Below are 16362 nucleotides of genomic sequence, written 5' to 3' on the forward strand. Positions count from 1 at the left end.
TGCTTTCAAGGTATATTAGTTATCCCTAGTGGTAGCTACCTCTTAGGTATGAGCTAGGTGCTAGGAGTAATAAAAATTTATGAAAATATACCCTAAAAAATATATATATACAAAGTGAATTGAGACATGACGTGTCTACAGCCATGAGGAATGCTTGGTAGGACCTGGGATTGTCTTAGCACCTTGGGGCCGATGCCTTGGTTTCCATGGGGTAAACACTGACGTCTAAAAACTTCAGAAAAAGACCTTCAAGGAATCTATCGCCTTGATAGATGTTGGTAGGACTCTGGGGTACACTATGGGCCCTCGAGACCGATGCCCTCATCTTCATGGGGTACTCCTTATGTCATAAAAGAAAGAAAAAGGGTCTGTCGCCCTTGAGATACTTAGCGGCTTTTAGATTCTCCTGGCGGAGGTCTCTTGGCCATTGCTTGGGTCTCATTGGGATGGAACCTTAATCTTTATCAACACACACATCAAAAAAGAAAAAAGAAAAAAAAAAGAGAGTTCCAATCACCTTTGCTCATATTTAGGAGTAGGTTTGCCACTTAGGAATAACTTAAATACTTGTAGGACATTGAGACTGCGGTCATAACCGGCGGTGTACAAGCACACTTGTCTTTGCATAGCACTATCTACCACTTAAGTCTCACTTTGACTAGTCTTTACTCACCTATTTTAGTACTCTTTAAAACTTTAATCAGCCTTGCACTTGTATGCTCACGTGTGAAATTATCATTGCTGGTTTTTTTTCTTTTCTTTTCTTTTCTTTTTCTCAATAAAAGGCTTTACTTGTATCCATTGTTTTTTGCAGCTCGTGCTCCTACCGCGCTCGAGGACGTGCGCAAAATAGGAAGGGGGGAGTGTTGAATGAAGATCAATGCAAGGATGCAACAAAAAAGACACTTAGGGCTCTTGTAAAGAGTTCCAAGTTGTAGATGAATGTGGGAGAGGGCTTGACAATAATCCCACATGGGAACTTTTGGGAGTTTTAGAGTTTTTGTATAAAAAGTGGCCCATTTGAGAGCTAGAGAGGACTCTTTGGTCATTTGGTTGAGAGGCTCATAGAGAGAGCTTGCTCCATAGCTCCTTCTCATGTGCTCTCCCAAGGCTCTCCATCTCCATTCTTGCTTCAATCTTGTACTCTCTATTCTCTACGTATTCAATGATTTGAGGTTGCGGTCTACACACTTGCTAATCTAGATTTCTTAATGATGTTTTGATGCTAAAATCTGATTTGTGAATTGTAGAGTGCATGTGATGAAGCTTGTGCATGAAATGATGTGTAGTTGAGGCTTGTGTGATAGCTCTTTGCATGTTAGATTCTTTGCATAAGTTGCATTTTTGTGCTTAAGTGTAGCCTAATCTTGATGCGTTGATTATGTTAGATTGATTGCTTGAGTGTTGAAGAAGGATTGAGTAGGACTAGAAGTCATTAGTGTGTGGTTAACTAATCCTCTCCCATTTGGGATAGCCTCTATGCACTAACCGGGTTGCATTCACGGATTGACAAAGTGTGTGGGTTGGAGTGTAGCCTCCGCTATGCTATGATATCCCAAACATCGGTGTTGCGTGTATACCTGATATAACAATCTATGAACCTGTGTGAGTAGCATGTATGAACATCCTTGCTACCATGGACATACTTTCAAAACGCATTGGTACAAGATTCTCTACAGGTGAAGGGTAGGAGATCACAGCCCTCTGCATGCTCGGTGTTGTGAGTATACCTGATATAACAATATATGAACCTGTGAGTAGCATCAGAGAGGAAAGACCGTTAATGGGAAAAACACTCCCACAAAAACCATAAACCCAATGGCTTCACAGGAAATGAGACATACATCTTCCCGATAGAATCGAAAGAACATTGGTTGCGATATGTGGAAGCTATTAACACACATTCCAACTTCTACCAAACTTGGTAGAAGTTGGAAATGAGACATACATCTTCTCGATAGAATCAAAAGAACATTGGTTGAGTGATATGTGGAAGCTATTAACACACATTCCAACTTCTACCAAGTTTGGTAGAGGGAGCTCGACGAGTTTCCCATTCTGGTTAACACCATGGCCACAAAAAATGGAAGACTAAATCGATTCCCATCCCAAACCCCAAAAGCTTTGACGCACTTCGCACAAAGCATGAAATAAAAAAATGGTGCTAGTTGTGAGAAAAAAGCCAAAAAGTTAATGGAGGAGGAAAGCGCTAAAGCTGAGGAGACCAAACAAGTTCCCAAACACTTCAGGGCTTCTAAGATAGGAGACCGTTTTGTATAATACGAGAAGGCCCAAAGACCTCATGATGGGAAGCCGGGAACCTCTTATGATGGTTTGGCCAAGGTCAAGGAGATTAACCTAGCAGGCCCAGGGGAGGATCCTAAACCCATCTACATAGGGGAATACCTCTATACAGAAGAGAAGAAAGACCTTACCGCCCTCCTCATAGAATTTCAGGATTGCTTTGCCTGGAAGTACACGGATATGAAGGGTGTATCTCCTGAAGTGGTTAAACACACCATCCCCATATAGAGGAAGTAAGACCAATAAAGCAGAGAGGATACCCTATGAACCCCAATACTCTAAGATGGTCTGGGAATAAATTGATGGACTCATAGGTGCCGGATTCATCTATGAGATAGAGTACACAAAATGGGTTCACCCATAGTGATAGTGCCAGAGTGTGAATAGAACTCAAAAAGGTTAATGCCACCACTATACGGGACCATTATTCATTTCCCTTCACAGAGCATGTGCTCAAGCGGGTCATAAGAAAGGAAACCTACAGCTTCCTTGATGGATTTTCCAGTTATAAACAAGTGTTGATGATCGACCCAAAAGATCAACATAAACATAAAATGGCTTTTGTCACCAAATGGGGCATATATGCATATTGAGTCATGCCATTAAAGTTGACCAATACCCAGGAACCTTCCAATGCCTAATGTGCACAACCTTATAAAGGAATATCTATGGAAATTCCTGGAAGCCTTCATGGATGACCTTTGTGCCAACTCTACATGGAAAGCATATTTGTGGGGTTGTCTAAGGGTTGTTGGCTATGGTCTATATTGTTAAAAAGTTTCATCATTACCTATTTATTTTCTTTATAGACCATCAAGCACTTGTTTATCTGGTAAACAAACCTTGTACCAGAGGCAAAATCACCTGATGGCTCCTAATTCTGCTCTAGAATTTGACTTTACAATCATGGTACGTAAAGGATCCCAACATGTATTGGCCGACCACATGTTGCACATTCTTAACGGAGAGACACCATTGGGTGTTGATGTGATGACTTGCTAGATGCCCCACTATTTTAGTTATGTGTGATTCTAGAATGGGAAGAGGAAGTTACACACTTCCTAGCTTATGGCCTACCCACCGATGCACCAATCAACAAGGGTTGGGTAAGACACCTCATCAAAAAAGCTTCCCCCTATCAGCTGATTGTAGGGAAACTCTACAATCAAGGAACGGACAAAATCATGTGACATTGTGTCTGTGAAGTTAAATATGTCTCTATTTTGGAGCAAGCCCACTCTGGAATCATTGGAAGACACTTTGCAATAGATACCACTAGTTGAAAAATCATACTGGCAGGCTTGTGGTGAGACATTGCCAAATATGTCAAACAATGCTATGAACCCTAACATATAGCAATTCAACACAATAAGGATAGAATGCCCCTAACCTTGTCATGTACTTACAACCAAAATGGGGCATCAATTTTATGGGACCCATAAGTCTAGCTGCGTGACACACCCAAGACCGATACATTATGTTGGCCACAGACTATTGCACAAAGTGGGTCAAATCTAGAGCCATAAAAAAAGCCGATGTAAGGTCCACAGTAAAATTCCTTTACAAGTGTGTGATCACTTGTTTTGGGTGCCCTCTTGAGCTTGTGAGTGACAATGGCACCCACTATATTAATGAAGTAATACAATTCTTGTTACAAGAATTCTTGGTCACGTACCAAAAATCTTCACCCTATTACCCCCAAGCTAATGGCCAAGCCGAAAGCACAAAAAAGACCCTGTGCACTATCCTGACCAAATCCGTAGAGGCGAGTAAAAAAAGTTGTCAGCAACACTTTGGGCCTATTGCATAGCGTATAAATTGGCCATTAACACGACACCCTTCAGCTTAACTTACGATAGTGAAGGGGTCATGCCTATGGAATTCTTAGTGCCAAGCTTAAGAGTGGCTATGCGAGAAAAACTCATTGGCAATGTCCTGAGCCACCAGCTCTTTGAGCTTGAGAAGCTCGATGAAACATGTCTAAGAGCTGTTTATGGAATGATGGTTCAAAAAATAAGACACAAGTAATGGTTTGATGACCAAATCAAAGGACAAGGAGATGAATGAGGGAGACACGGTCCTTCTCTACAACACTAAAAGTCACAAGAAGAAACTCAAATATATAGGGTTAGGACCTTTCCTAGTGATTAAAATAACCCCACAAGGCACATTGTACATTGAAACTCTTGACGGTGTCGAGATAGCTAGTTATTTCAATGGTAGAAATCTAAAATGTTACTAACAGCCCTCTCACACAAACCACCCTACAAGGAACACACCTCAAAAAAGAGGAAAAAACATAAACAAGATGAAATGAAAAAAAAAACACAACAAGAAGCAAAGGACTAGCAAGGAAAACTTAGGGGCATGGCCCACTCACACAGACCACACTAGGAATACGACGGCCCACTCACATAGACCACACTACAAGGAATACGACGGCCCACACACAAACCGCCCTACAAAGAATACACCTCAAAAAAGAGGAAAAAACATAAATAGGATGAAATGAAAAAAACAACACAACAAGAAGCCAAGGACTAACTTAGGGGCAAACAATTAGTAGTAAACATCGCCCAAGCAGTTGACCTTGAGGAAGAGGACTGGGAAGTGAAAACTATATTGTAAACTATAAGAAGAAATGAAACCCCTACTTTTATTCTCCCCTACTCCCTTATCCCCCCCCTCCACCATAAATCCCCCTCAACCCCTAACTTATAAGCTTAAGCCCCCCCACCTTCCAAAAATCCCCCTCCCTTACACTCACGTGATACCATAAGATATAGCTTGTCAATCCCCCAGGGCAAGGTTCCAGTAGTGGCACAGCAGCAGGCTAGGGCTAGCTTTGGCCTCCATTGGAACTGTTGTGGTGCTGGAAGTGTGGGAGTATCAGGGAGGGTGTACATCAGCAGTCTTAACGGTATCACGGAGGGTGTACATCAGCAGTCTTCATGGTATCCAGATTTACCAATTGCCTTCATAGAACTGTTGGGCAGTGAGAAGAGGTTTAGGTACCCACTTGTAAATAGTGTAGGTTGAGGATGAGGTGGGTGGTAACGAAATGAGTGGTAATTTTTGTGTGAAACTTGAATGTTGAATGAAGATCAATGCAAGGATGCAACAAAAAAGACACTTAGGGCTCTTGTAAAGAGTTCCAAGTTGTAGATGAATGTGGGAGAGGGCTTGACAATAATCCCACATGGGAACTTTTGGGAGTTTTAGAGTTTTTGTATAAAAAGTGGCCCATTTGAGAGCTAGAGAGGACTCTTTGGTCATTTGGTTGAGAGGCTCATAGAGAGAGCTTGCTCCATAGCTCCTTCTCATGTGCTCTCCCAAGGCTCTCCATCTCCATTCTTGCTTCAATCTTGTACTCTCTATTCTCTACGTATTCAATGATTTGAGGTTGCGGTCTACACACTTGCTAATCTAGATTTCTTAATGATGTTTTGATGCTAAAATCTGATTTGTGAATTGTAGAGTGCATGTGATGAAGCTTGTGCATGAAATGATGTGTAGTTGAGGCTTGTGTGATAGCTCTTTGCATGTTAGATTCTTTGCATAAGTTGCATTTTTGTGCTTAAGTGTAGCCTAATCTTGATGCGTTGATTATGTTAGATTGATTGCTTGAGTGTTGAAGAAGGATTGAGTAGGACTAGAAGTCATTAGTGTGTGGTTAACTAATCCTCTCCCATTTGGGATAGCCTCTATGCACTAACCGGGTTGCATTCACGGATTGACAAAGTGTGTGGGTTGGAGTGTAGCCTCCGCTATGCTATGATATCCCAAACATCGGTGTTGCGTGTATACCTGATATAACAATCTATGAACCTGTGTGAGTAGCATGTATGAACATCCTTGCTACCATGGACATACTTTCAAAACGCATTGGTACAAGATTCTCTACAGGTGAAGGGTAGGAGATCACAGCCCTCTGCATGCTCGGTGTTGTGAGTATACCTGATATAACAATATATGAACCTGTGAGTAGCATCAGAGAGGAAAGACCGTTAATGGGAAAAACACTCCCACAAAAACCATAAACCCAATGGCTTCACAGGAAATGAGACATACATCTTCCCGATAGAATCGAAAGAACATTGGTTGCGATATGTGGAAGCTATTAACACACATTCCAACTTCTACCAAACTTGGTAGAAGTTGGAAATGAGACATACATCTTCTCGATAGAATCAAAAGAACATTGGTTGAGTGATATGTGGAAGCTATTAACACACATTCCAACTTCTACCAAGTTTGGTAGAGGGAGCTCGACGAGTTTCCCATTCTGGTTAACACCATGGCCACAAAAAATGGAAGACTAAATCGATTCCCATCCCAAACCCCAAAAGCTTTGACGCACTTCGCACAAAGCATGAAATAAAAAAATGGTGCTAGTTGTGAGAAAAAAGCCAAAAAGTTAATGGAGGAGGAAAGCGCTAAAGCTGAGGAGACCAAACAAGTTCCCAAACACTTCAGGGCTTCTAAGATAGGAGACCGTTTTGTATAATACGAGAAGGCCCAAAGACCTCATGATGGGAAGCCGGGAACCTCTTATGATGGTTTGGCCAAGGTCAAGGAGATTAACCTAGCAGGCCCAGGGGAGGATCCTAAACCCATCTACATAGGGGAATACCTCTATACAGAAGAGAAGAAAGACCTTACCGCCCTCCTCATAGAATTTCAGGATTGCTTTGCCTGGAAGTACACGGATATGAAGGGTGTATCTCCTGAAGTGGTTAAACACACCATCCCCATATAGAGGAAGTAAGACCAATAAAGCAGAGAGGATACCCTATGAACCCCAATACTCTAAGATGGTCTGGGAATAAATTGATGGACTCATAGGTGCCGGATTCATCTATGAGATAGAGTACACAAAATGGGTTCACCCATAGTGATAGTGCCAGAGTGTGAATAGAACTCAAAAAGGTTAATGCCACCACTATACGGGACCATTATTCATTTCCCTTCACAGAGCATGTGCTCAAGCGGGTCATAAGAAAGGAAACCTACAGCTTCCTTGATGGATTTTCCAGTTATAAACAAGTGTTGATGATCGACCCAAAAGATCAACATAAACATAAAATGGCTTTTGTCACCAAATGGGGCATATATGCATATTGAGTCATGCCATTAAAGTTGACCAATACCCAGGAACCTTCCAATGCCTAATGTGCACAACCTTATAAAGGAATATCTATGGAAATTCCTGGAAGCCTTCATGGATGACCTTTGTGCCAACTCTACATGGAAAGCATATTTGTGGGGTTGTCTAAGGGTTGTTGGCTATGGTCTATATTGTTAAAAAGTTTCATCATTACCTATTTATTTTCTTTATAGACCATCAAGCACTTGTTTATCTGGTAAACAAACCTTGTACCAGAGGCAAAATCACCTGATGGCTCCTAATTCTGCTCTAGAATTTGACTTTACAATCATGGTACGTAAAGGATCCCAACATGTATTGGCCGACCACATGTTGCACATTCTTAACGGAGAGACACCATTGGGTGTTGATGTGATGACTTGCTAGATGCCCCACTATTTTAGTTATGTGTGATTCTAGAATGGGAAGAGGAAGTTACACACTTCCTAGCTTATGGCCTACCCACCGATGCACCAATCAACAAGGGTTGGGTAAGACACCTCATCAAAAAAGCTTCCCCCTATCAGCTGATTGTAGGGAAACTCTACAATCAAGGAACAGACAAAATCATGTGACATTGTGTCTGTGAAGTTAAATATGTCTCTATTTTGGAGCAAGCCCACTCTGGAATCATTGGAAGACACTTTGCAATAGATACCACTAGTTGAAAAATCATACTGGCAGGCTTGTGGTGAGACATTGCCAAATATGTCAAACAATGCTATGAACCCTAACATATAGCAATTCAACACAATAAGGATAGAATGCCCCTAACCTTGTCATGTACTTACAACCAAAATGGGGCATCAATTTTATGGGACCCATAAGTCTAGCTGCGTGACACACCCAAGACCGATACATTATGTTGGCCACAGACTATTGCACAAAGTGGGTCAAATCTAGAGCCATAAAAAAAGCCGATGTAAGGTCCACAGTAAAATTCCTTTACAAGTGTGTGATCACTTGTTTTGGGTGCCCTCTTGAGCTTGTGAGTGACAATGGCACCCACTATATTAATGAAGTAATACAATTCTTGTTACAAGAATTCTTGGTCACGTACCAAAAATCTTCACCCTATTACCCCCAAGCTAATGGCCAAGCCGAAAGCACAAAAAAGACCCTGTGCACTATCCTGACCAAATCCGTAGAGGCGAGTAAAAAAAGTTGTCAGCAACACTTTGGGCCTATTGCATAGCGTATAAATTGGCCATTAACACGACACCCTTCAGCTTAACTTACGATAGTGAAGGGGTCATGCCTATGGAATTCTTAGTGCCAAGCTTAAGAGTGGCTATGCGAGAAAAACTCATTGGCAATGTCCTGAGCCACCAGCTCTTTGAGCTTGAGAAGCTCGATGAAACATGTCTAAGAGCTGTTTATGGAATGATGGTTCAAAAAATAAGACACAAGTAATGGTTTGATGACCAAATCAAAGGACAAGGAGATGAATGAGGGAGACACGGTCCTTCTCTACAACACTAAAAGTCACAAGAAGAAACTCAAATATATAGGGTTAGGACCTTTCCTAGTGATTAAAATAACCCCACAAGGCACATTGTACATTGAAACTCTTGACGGTGTCGAGATAGCTAGTTATTTCAATGGTAGAAATCTAAAATGTTACTAACAGCCCTCTCACACAAACCACCCTACAAGGAACACACCTCAAAAAAGAGGAAAAAACATAAACAAGATGAAATGAAAAAAAAAACACAACAAGAAGCAAAGGACTAGCAAGGAAAACTTAGGGGCATGGCCCACTCACACAGACCACACTAGGAATACGACGGCCCACTCACATAGACCACACTACAAGGAATACGACGGCCCACACACAAACCGCCCTACAAAGAATACACCTCAAAAAAGAGGAAAAAACATAAATAGGATGAAATGAAAAAAACAACACAACAAGAAGCCAAGGACTAACTTAGGGGCAAACAATTAGTAGTAAACATCGCCCAAGCAGTTGACCTTGAGGAAGAGGACTGGGAAGTGAAAAACGTGCCTCTGGTTAGGAATAACCACTCTCACAAGTTTCACACAAAAATTACCACTCATTTCGTTACCACCCACCTCATCCTCAACCTACACTATTTACAAGTGGGTACCTAAACCTCTTCTCACTGCCCAACAGTTCTATGAAGGCAATTGGTAAATCTGGATACCATGAAGACTGCTGATGTACACCCTCCGTGATACCGTTAAGACTGCTGATGTACACCCTCCCTGATACTCCCACACTTCCAGCACCACAACAGTTCCAATGGAGGCCAAAGCTAGCCCTAGCCTGCTGCTGTGCCACTACTGGAACTTTGCCCTGGGGGATTGACAAGCTATATCTTATGGTATCACGTGAGTGTAAGGGAGGGGGATTTTTGGAAGGTGGGGGGGCTTAAGCTTATAAGTTAGGGGTTGAGGGGGATTTATGGTGGAGGGGGGGGATAAGGGAGTAGGGGAGAATAAAAGTAGGGGTTTCATTTCTTCTTATAGTTTACAATATGTGATCTAGTGGTGGTGTAGTTTGAAAACTTGATTAGTTTACTACTCTTTTAAGGTAACCACACATGGAATAATTTTTGGAGAGTACATGTAGGTCTTTGTGCTTCTAGTACTTACATCCAGCATCCATGCTACTTACATCATGGACTACAACTTGTTACATATATAACATCAATATTTGGTATTTGAATTTTATAATTGGGACTCATATGCTTAGAAAGGGGTATAGTTTATTTTTTAGAGAAACTTAAATAAGAGATTTTTGTGAGTTTCATGCATGTAGGTGACATCACCTTTCCTTGGGCACTCTGCAGGATAAGGGGAAAGCAAAAATCCAATAGGAAGTCAAGGCCACACAACTCCCGACCACTGTCTCCTCTAGTGATATTCCATCAACCTCGGCTACTCCACCTGCCCTTATAATCCGACTCCCTTGCTGCACCCCTACTCAACCTCTTGCCTCACCAACCCCTCATCATACAAAAATCCCCTCCTATGAAGCACCACAGCTTCATGATGAGATGTTAACCTTGGACCCACCTTCTTGCTATTGCCAATTGTGCAAGGAGTCAGCCTTAGGGTACAAAAACTCTTCACAAGGTGTCAAAAAATCAAACAAGCAAACAACTTTTTGAAATATGCAAGTGAATGGGTGTGTACGGGAACAAGCCCGTAGCTAGAGATTGTAAAAGGGAGTCCGTAATTGAGTGGGTAGCAGTGAAAAGGTGAGAAAAATCTACTGAATGAGAGCATCTAGCATGAGTGAATATAGGGGTGTGGAAATATTCTAGGAAAAGGTGCCCTGCCAGATGTAGGGGAGGTGGCACAAATCAAGGAGAAATCAATGGAGTGGGTGCTTGGTACCTTGTGGATGTAAAAGCTATAAATTGAGGCATTGGCCTAATGAGAATTTGCTGGTTTTTGAGTATCCATGCCTACATTATGCAATTAGATTAATTGTGTACTAATCTTGCTTTAATCACTAATTTATTGCTAATCATATTGATTCTAGTATTTGATCCACCTTAGCCCATCACATTGTTGTAAATTCAACTTAGTATCAGAGCCTAGCTTAGCATTCAACTATTGTTTTAAGCCTAATCACCTTCTTAATTAATTAGGTGCTAATAGCCTTATAAGCCATTTTTCCACTTTCTGCAGTACCTACACTCAATGGAGCTTAGATATCTCCCTCCACATAGCTCCATTGCCTACAAAACTCACACACCATCTTGACAACGCCCTAGCACCTAGGCGTGGCACTTCAAAACCTCAAACTGCCAATGGATGCAGTCGGGAAGCGTCGATTTGCTGACGCCTTTTTTTCTAAGAGAAATCACAAAATCACCCATTATGCCTTTCAATTGGAACCACTGGAGCTAGCCCAAGGGGTTTTTGGGTGTGCTTGCTGGTGGCCTCACATTTTTGAAATTCGTCAAGTAGAAGTTACATCAAGCTCTGGATAAAATCTGCCAAGTGACTTTGGTAAAACGGAGATTAAGCATTCAATATTTGGTCAAATATTATGTTTTTGGGCTTGATCCTCTACTAGACTAACTTCTATTGATGCCCTTAAAAGGATTTGAGCTCATTTGAACTCTAAGGCACTAGATTTGGCCTCTCCGTACACTTTATTTCTTGCACACAAAATAGGAGATTAATATAACTAATTAGTGATTAATTAGCACTAATCACTAAATGTTGGTGCAATTGATGGTTCAAACTTACCATTGGGTATCTAATATCGATCTCTATCACTTTATATTGAAATTTGAAGTTGGTTTGATGTCCCAACCATCCAGTACAAAACCAACTATCCTTGGCTTTATGCAATTTTTGGTGTATTCATGCTTGTAAACTTGTTGTAATCATCATTAAAACACCAAATTGGAGCTGTAAAAGGGTACACGCTGCCCTTGAATCTTGAATTGCATAAAGAGGTAAGATCCCGTTCACATCATCATGAGAATTATATAAGAAGTAGCTAAAATCAACGCGGAGCAATTCCATACATGGCAAACAAAAACCATGTATTTGTGAGGAAGAATATATGGGGGCTAGTTGAGGGAAGAGATGAATGTCCAGAGGAGAATGGGCAGAATGAGTGGAAGAGCAGAAATGAGAAAGCATTAGGACTCATTTCACTTAGCTTAAATGATGAAATCATTCACCACATTGCAGGGATACAACAAGCTAAAGATGCATGGGATGAACTTAACAAATTATTTGGCACTTAAGCAAATAATTTGAAGATAAATCTGCTAATGCTATTCTACAAACTTAACACATGAAGGAAAGTGAACCTCTAACCACACACTTGAACAAATACAAAAGCATCAAGAAACAACTTGCATCCATTGGGAAGAAAGTAGAAGATGACGAGGCACTAGCAGTGCTTCTAAAGAGTGTGGAGGATAAGGGAGAGTATGAGAACATTGTGGCAACCTTAAAGAATGTACGAGATTTGAAGTTGCATGATGAGATAGAAGAAGCTCTACTAGAGCAAGAGAAAAAGGTCAAAGAGAGGATTGGACCCAACAACTGGAGAGGAGAAAGCACTCTACACCCGAGGAGGCCTCACACGAGGACGAGGGGATGAGGAAGAGGAAGGGGAGGAGGAAGGACCTTCACTTGCCACAACTATGGGGAGCCAGGACACATGGCTAGAGACTGCTACTATAGCAAACCAAATGAAGAAGGATCGGCATTGGCAAACTTCATGGAGACTCCTACGGTCACCTTTCAACTCTGGCCTGCCTTCACCAACAAGGAGTCGCTATCAATTGGGTCAAGTTCTTGCATAAAGAGCTCCATGCCATTTTCTCAAACCTTCAAGGTAAGCTCGCGGGCATCCTCATTGTTGCTGAACAAAGTATTATATCATGCTGCTATGACTAGGAGGACCTTCCACACCCTGTCCGCATTCAAAGCACCCCCTCTATTCCGCCTTCTATCTCGAAACCCCAACCCTCCCCAACCTCACCACCCTCCAAACGCCACTATGCAGATCCTCAAGCTGAGGATGAGGCCTGCTAAAAAGCCACAGAGGAGGAGGAACTTTGACGCACCACCCAGTTCCTAGAGGAGAACCTTCTCCAAACTCCCAGCCCAAGGAGCCAGCCCCTCCCTTTGCCACCCCCCATTTTTCCAGAAGAAGGTCCCTCGAAATCCCCATCTACCTCATAGTGTCACACAATCGATACCCTTCGTTGGGTTCAAGCAAGCTGCTTTTGCTCCCTAGAAGGCCTATTCGAAAGGCAGTAGGTCCTCCCACGATGCCCTTCCCAACTTTGCACAGAGGGCTTTTCAAACCTAGCGTTGTCATGTCTATGAACAATTACATGAAGCACCAACATGAACAAGTGACAACCACCCAGTAGGCCATGCTCTTGGCCAGGGCAGATTAACTCGAAACACAACAAGATATCTTCTCGCCCCAACACTCACTTGTAGATGACCTTGGAAGATCACAAGAGTCCTCTTGCCACTACCCTGGCCACAGTCACCTAGCTCTAGCACCAACTCCAGGTGGCCAAGGAAGACGTCCACATAGCCAACCACACCCTCTCTCTTGCCCAAAACGACACCTAGGACCTCCACCGTCACTGGTAGAGCCCACACCACCGAGGATGGCTGCAAAAAACTGCACCTCCTTCGACTCTTATAAACAGGTGTTCGAGCCTTGCAAACAAAAGAATGCCCAACTGCAGGTTGTCAAAGAACATGCCCTTCAACCCTAACCAAAAACCATGGGGTAGATGTCCAGTGCCATGGAATGAAAGGTCAACGCTCTAATGGACGCTACCATTGTGTTTTCGACTCTCTCCACACCACCCCAAAACCCTCCACAACTTCTCGACCTGCAATACCGTGCTCTTCACCTAAACCTTCTCCAACATAACATTTTCATCGACAACCCCCTCACCTTATCCACCCTCTCCTACCTCCTTAACAAACTTCCCCACCCCTCCATCAACCTCGTTGTTACACTCTTTTTCCAAAACTAGGTTTCCTTTGCTGACCCCACTAACCTCTTCACCCTTCCCATACACCCCATCGCCCATAGCCAACCTCATCAACTGGGCCACGCTTTTGGATTATGGGCGTGCCACCGATACGATGATGCCACTATTAAACTTTTTGTTCGCCATGGCCTCTTCCCACACCACCCATACAATTCCTCCAAATCCCTCGTCACCCTCGGCTTCCTGGAAAGGTTTGGCTGGTCAACAATCTTGTATGCTTACAAGGTACTTTGCCATTGATCCCTCCTGTCTTACACCCCCTATGGTCTTCTATTCCTCTACCACTAACTATAAGTCATAGCCGCCACCAACATCATGTAGTTTGATGACTCCCACATTGCCTTCCCATATGAAATCTCCATCAAAGAGGCACGGGAGGCCAAAATCTTCTTCTTCTCCAAAAGTCCAGCCCACGACCTCGACAAGGATGACGACGACAATGACAATGGCGGGGATGACACCAATGATCCAAATGCAAGAATCAATCCCCCCCACCTCCCACTCACCTCCTTATCAACCTTCACCCCCACCACATTCCCACTCGCAATTTGACCCCCGCCTCCCAACCCACCAACACTCCTTGGGACCCCCCACCCTCCACACCAAAATCCTTGCGGGCACCAGTTTCCCTCCTTCCACCACCTTATTTTTCCCTTGCCTTCTACAACACCTCCTCATGTTCCCCCTCCACCTCTCTCACCCACATCACCATCACCCCCTTCATCCTCCATCTGGGATTGGGCCTGCCTATACCTCTCCAAGATCTTCCCTCTACACTGGCACGTCCACCCTCTTTTCTTGACACCTCCCTCAGCACCACCCCTCTTCCTCAACTGCTCCTTCACCTCAACCACCTCTCCCCACTAGCCTCCCTTCACCCACCCCCTAGAGGAAGGCAACAAGCTCCCACCCCAACCCCTGCAAAAGAGCACAAGGAAATGGATCCCCCCTCAACCCACTCAATTGGCACAATTCTTTGGACCGGATGGAGTTCGACCAGGCCATCCAAATCCTTCTTGGCCGACAAATCCAACAGGCACAGGCACCCATCACCAAGTTAATGGATTGCATGGACATCCATGTCCTCCGATCCTACCTTGATGCCAAGTAAGACACCTAGAAATGCCAGCATCCACACTGGCAATGCGGAGGTTTCATTCGGCCCCATCCCGATACTTGACCCCTCACACTCAAACTCATGGGCGAACAACACTTATGGAGGCCACCAATACCCTGATTGGAGTATTTTACCTACAGTAATATCTGTTGAAATGTGCCCACCACTAGCTAACTCTTGGTGTGCTTGTTTGATGTATCATAAGCATTCATCCTCCTTGGGGTAATGTCTTAATATGTCATCCTTACCTCTTCTATATAAAGAGTTCCAACAATCTATTGGGTTTTGTAGTTTGCCTTATGTCCACTATAGTCTGGCCTTTATGTGTGTGTATGTGTTCCTCTTAAATAAGCCTATAAAAAGGGCCCTTATACTTTCATTTAAACTTAATTAAAGAAATACTCGTGCCAATCATTCTTGCCTTTATGTGTGTGTATGTGTTCCTCTTAAATAAGCCTATAAAAAGGGCCCTTATACTTTCATTTAAACTTAATTAAAGAAATACTCGTGCCAATCATTCTTGTGATTTTAACTTTCACACACTTACTTTGAGTCGCCTATCACACTTTGCATAGTCTCCGACTCTTACACACCATGTGAGCTCCAAAGCTCTAACATGGTATCGAGCCTAGGTTCCCACCCTAGGGTTCCTGTCGTATGTTGCTTGTATTGATGGAGTAAGCACGTTCACTTGCTATTGTAGCTTATCTACTAATGGTGTAAGAAAATCTACTTGCCCCTCTACTCTGCACTAAAACTGCCTATGAGCTCCACCCATCACGCACAATAGTTGCCCTCCTGGCCCTGCATCTTATGCATGTTGTTACCTATGCGTGCTATTTTGTGCTACTCACCTATGTCTCCATCAGTACATTGAACCATATGCGAGTACCCAGGCTCCCTTGGCCGTCAATCTCTTATGCCTTGTCATCTTGGACCTCCTTTGCTGAGCTCCTGCACAAATTGGCCATCTCCTGTGCCATCTCAGATCTGCAATCGTATTGCTCTTTGTCGGTGCTACACTACTACCATGTCAGCCAACCTGCTGCAACCCAGTTCAGGCTGATGCGCCTAAGATCAAGTGCATCGGCATCAACATCAGTCTCATTCGGGTGATCAGCCTCATTCGGTGTTTGGCATTTAGCATTTAGAATTTAGAATTTCACCTATGATCTTTGGATTTTGACATTTGGTTCGTAGCTTCCAACCTGCGGATTCCACACCAGCTTGTGGCCTACTGATGCCACATCATCTTTTGACCTACTGAT

Source organism: Cibotium barometz, chromosome 9 (genome assembly GCF_041138505.1).
Source record: "Cibotium barometz isolate CiBa-2024 chromosome 9, ASM4113850v1, whole genome shotgun sequence".
Classification (NCBI taxonomy): domain Eukaryota; kingdom Viridiplantae; phylum Streptophyta; class Polypodiopsida; order Cyatheales; family Cibotiaceae; genus Cibotium; species Cibotium barometz.